Here is a 5,499-nt window from a genome sequence, read left to right on the forward strand (position 1 = left end):
CATACCGAATGAGCGTACCAGAATTAACAGAATTAAAAATGCAACTGCAGGAGCTGCTAGACAAAAATTACATCCGTCCCAGTGTATCACCCTGGGGAGCCCCAGTGTTATTTGTCAAAAAGAAAGATGGAACTTTTCGGATGTGTATTGATTATCGTCAGCTGAATAAGCTCACAATCAAAAATAAATATCCTTTGCCCCGGATTGACGAACTTTTTGATCAAGTGAAGGGGGCAACAGTGTTCTCTAAGATCGATCTGCGATCTGGTTATCATCAGATTAGAATTAAAGAGGAAGATATCGCTAAGACAACTTTCAGAACGCGGTATGGGCATTACGAGTTCGTGGTGCTACCTTTCGGTCTGACCAATGCACCTGCTACCTTCATGTGTTTGATGAACAGTGTGTTTCACAGGTTCTTAGATAAATTTGTGTTGATATTCATAGACGATATTCTGATTTACTCCCGATCGAGGAAGGAGCATGAGGAACATCTTAGAGTGGTGTTGCAAACTTTGCGAGAACATCAGTTATATGCAAAGTTTAGTAAGTGTGATTTCTTCCGGGAGGAGATACAATACTTAGGCCATATAATCACCAAGGAGGGGATTGCAGTAGACCCTGAAAAAATAAGGACTATAATGGAATGGCCCATACCAAAGGACGTGGCAGATATTAGGTCCTTTATGGGGCTAGCTGGCTATTATAGAAGGTTTGTGGAAGGTTTTTCAAGGGTAGCATACCCTATCACCTCCTTACAAAAGAAGGGGAAGGTATTTAAGTGGACCTCAGAGTGTCAGCGGAGCTTTGAGCAGCTTAAACACTTACTCACCACCGCACCCATTTTGAGTATAGCTGATCCTAATAAGGATTACGTGGTCTGTACTGACGCAAGCAAAGAGGGTGTGGGAGGAGTGTTGATGCAAGAGGGAAGAGTAATTGCATATGAATCAAGGAAACTAAAGGAACATGAGCAGAAATACTCTGCTTACGACTTGGAGTTGGCAGCCGTTATCCATGCACTGAAAATGTGGCGACATTACCTTTTGGGAAGAAAATTTCTGTTGTTGACAGACCATCACAGTTTAACAAACTATTTCAGCCAACCCACCTTAAATACGAGACAAGCTCGTTGGGCAGACTTCTTAAGTGGGTTTGATTTTGAAATTAAGCATTTGAAGGGAAAGGAGAACCGGGTAGCTGACGCATTGAGTCGAAAGGTGCAATGTGTGTGCAGAATTTCGGTCAGTAAATGGCAGAGTACCTTACTTGAAAAGATAAAATTAGCGGCTGATCAAGATGTTGTTTATCAGCAAATTAAACAGCAGGTACAACAACTTTCTGATAAGGAGATACAACAGGGATATGAATTAGACGATGCCGGAATGCTGTACTTTAATAAAAGGTTGTATGTACCTAATGAAGATAGTCTTAGAAAACTGATTCTGGACGAATTTCATATCAGCCATTACACCGGGCATCCAGGATACCAGAAAATGGTCACCGCACTTCGGAAGGAATACTATTGGCCAAGAATGAAGAAGAATATAGCTGAATACCTGGCGCGATGCCTGGAATGTCAACAAATTAAGGCGGAGCATTTGCATCCGGCAGGGCTGCTACAACCCTTACCCATTCCGGAATGGAAATGGGAAACTATTTCCATGGATTTTATAACTGGGTTGCCCCGAACAAAGAAAAATAATGATTCTATTATGGTGGTGGTAGATAAGCTAAGTAAGGCAGCACACTTCATACCTGTACAGTCCACATATAAAGCTGTGCAAATTGCTCATATTTTCATGCAAAATGTGTTCAAATTGCATGGACTTCCGAAGGTAATAATATCTGATCGTGATGTCAAGTTCACATCGACTTTCTGGAGAGCATTGTTTGCTGAACTGGGAACACAGCTGAACTTTAGCACAGCCTATCATCCCCAGACTGATGGCCAAACGGAACGAGTGAACCAAGTAGTGGAGGACATGTTGAGGGCATGTGTAATGCTAAAACCAACCCAATGGGAGGAATATCTCCACCTGGTTGAATTCGCGTATAATAATGGGTATCATACGTCAACACAGCTGAGTCCCTTTGAGGTTCTGTATGGGCGAAAGTGCCGCACACCCTCAAGTTGGGGTGGACCTGAGGATAGGTTAAGATTTGGCCCGGATATGCTCAAGGAAATGGAAGACATGGTGAAAAAGGTGCGTAACAACTTAAAGGCTGCTCAGGACAGACAAAAAAGTTTTGCAGACCGGAAGAGAAGGTTCAAAGAATTCCAGGTCGGAGACCATGTTTTTGTAAGGATCCAAGCCAGAAGGAGTACCTTGCAGTGGAGTGGGTGTGCCAAACTTGCCCCTCGCTATTTTGGACCTTTTCAAATCCTGGCAAGAGTGGGGCCAGTAGCTTATCAACTCGCCCTACCAAGCCATATTAAGATCCACAATGTTTTCCACGTTTCCGTACTAAAAAAATATGTCTACGATCCTAAACATGTGATCCAATGGCAAGATGTTCGGGTAAGAATTAATCTGGTTATTCTAACTAAGTTTGACCATATACAAGGAAATAACTAGATCTGTTGTTGATTGCAGGTCGAGCCGGAAGGCGAGGTTCTGGTCGAACCACTGAACATTCTCGACCGGAGAGAAGTGCGGCTGCGGAAGCGGGTTATTTCCCAAGCTAAAGTGCAGTGGCAGCACTATGGGCCTGATGAGGCCACTTGGGAGGATGAGGAACTCCTTAAAGAAGCTTACCCGAACTTGTTTAGAGGAAACAGACATCGGGACGATGTCCAAACTCAGGAGGGGGAGATGTAATGACCCCAGAGGATGTAAATATGAAATTTTACTATGGTAAAAGATAGTATGGTAGTTGTTGTTTTATTTAAAAAAAAAACAAAACTCTGATAAACTATTTTATTGAGAAATTTAAATATTTTCTTGAAATGCTGGCAGCCTCTTAAAGGAGGATTTCAAAGAAAGTAGTCAGTTGTAATAACTGATTGAAACTACCTTCCCAAGCAGGAAAAGTCCTGGTAGTGGGAGGAAGCTCTGTGCTGTGGGGACAGACAGAGAAATCTTTTCCAAAAAGAAGGAAAGAGAAGAAAATACAAGAAAAACAAGTTAAGTCTGGTAAGGACCAGATAACCAGGCACAAAGTGCACATATCTTGTTGAGGGCTGAAGGCCTGCAAGATGGCTCGGGGGGAGAATCCAGTTTGATAGATGGATCTCATGGCTGGTGGAAGAGCAAAATCGAAGTACAGGTGACTGGATTAAGTACCTATTCGTGACTTTGGTGAACCAGGTACGGTTTCAAACTGCAGAGTCTTTGTTGAATTAAAATGAGGAATATGCAGTGAGCTTCTAATAGTCAAATAATAACTGCATTTCATTCCCTTCGATACTGTCATACTGTTAATATAGCTACACAGGTGTAGTTTTAATTAAAAGACAGGTTATTATTCAATAGACATGATACGAAGTAATCAGAGAGGCAGAGGCAGTCTCAAGTAAAGAAAAGCGGTTAACGAAAACAAGCAGTCCAGAATGCCTAGAATATAACAAACTGTTAATGTAATGTGCCAAAACAAGAACAAGATTAGAGACCTCTGAGCCTGAGTAGTGAATACCGGCTGTAGTTCGGATTCTAAACACATCGACAGGGAGGAGGTGAACCCATTTCTATTTATAGGAAACTGTTGAAATGCGAAGAACTATCATACTGTTCCAGACAAAGAAAGAAAATAAACATACTCTGTAATCGTACGAGATGGAGAGCCATACCGTATTCTGTTACAACCAATATTAACAAATAACAGTGTTCGCAATTACAGTTGCAGAGGAATCAGTTCAATATAGAATGACAAAGGAAAACGAGATATCAGATCAAGAAACCTGTGCATGCTACCACAGAAGAATTCCATACCTGTGTATATTCCGACATTTTTAGAGGAAAGAAGTATGGTGTACTGATTAAACCGAAACGAGAACATCCATAGCAAAACTATTATTGACAAGAGTCACATGGAAATACCAGAACGATTTATCCGAAACTGTAACAAAACTTAAGTAAATCAAAGAGCCCTGCCGTCGTTGAGACGGGCAGCTTATCCATAGCTGGAGGCGGAAATCAACGGTAAACAAGGAAAAACAAACCGTGCACATCATATTAATATTGCTAAGTATACAAAACATATTAATAAAATTGCTCAAAGCGCAAGCAACCCAGGGGGGGTTCAGACAGAGCAACGTTTTCATATACAAATTAAAAAAAATAACACCCCGATAGTGTAACCTTAGAAGGGTAACATTGTACATATGTATAAATGAAAAAACTTCAAAAAATATAGCATGGTTTCGCTAACCCAAGGCTGTGCATTACGGCCAGACCCTGCGCAATGTCATAAATTAAGTACAGAGACCCAATGTCCAGATATGCCAAAAGGGTGGTTATACAAAAACAAAATTAATCCACAGATAAATGAAATCAAGTACATAGGTTCACCGTGGATTATATTTCACCAGGGCCGGACATGGACTCAAGCCAGATAACAAAACACATATAAACCGTGAGGGTCCTCTTTGGGGAAATACCTCAGCAATCGAAGCGAGGGAAAACCAGCATCCGGACGACGGACTGCAATAAATCACAAATGCGAGTATATCAAGGTCAAGGAGCTTCAGAGCTCTCACATGCAGGAGGAAAGTAAAATAAGAGGTATAATCTTACCTGTAGCTACCGAGAGAGCTGAGGCGTTGAGGTTAATCACCTTGACATTGTCAGAGGGGTTTGAACAGACCCATCTGCACGCTCTTCCAGCGAAGAGAAACAAATCAGTATGAACCTCTAACGATTAACAATTTAACTCTGAATGCAAACCACAAATAGAGAACCAGATGATCATTACCTGAGTAGGCTTTACGCTGAGCACTCCACGGCCTCCTGAAGGATGACAGGTTGTGAAGACGACGCTGGAGGTTTCGAACCGGTGTCTGAGCACCAAAGTGGAACCGGAAAGACTTGCGAACAAATGAGTTCTGGGCTTGCTCCGGTGGGGTTTTGAATAGCCCTAAAACCCTCGGGCTCTTTCCAGCCCTTCGATCTAAGGATTAGATCCTGATCGTTGAAGTAGAGCGGGAAACTGGAGCGAAGAAGCCGAGAAACCCGAACCCGAGGTGTCACATGGCCGGGTGGGCAAGCCATGCCACCTGCCATGGTGTGGACTGAACTCATAAAGGCAGCAGATGACTTGGCGCCTGCAACGGCTGCGGCCGGACCACCAAACCCCGCGCCAAATTAATACACCGCGTACTGAGGTGGGTTGAAGAGTTAGGTTTTAGATGTGAAATCAAATACCGCCATAAACCAAATCACCATGTAAAATATATATCATGGCAGCATATAACCGACATGTGGTAAGGTGTTGGGACTAAGCCGCATAGGTTTTACAATGTTATATAGTATAAAGTGTTGGGTAATGTATTATTGAGTT

Source organism: Pinus tabuliformis, chromosome X (genome assembly GCF_031772625.1).
Source record: "Pinus tabuliformis cultivar Carrire ecotype Pingquan chromosome X, CPIR1, whole genome shotgun sequence".
Lineage (NCBI taxonomy): Eukaryota > Viridiplantae > Streptophyta > Pinopsida > Pinales > Pinaceae > Pinus > Pinus tabuliformis.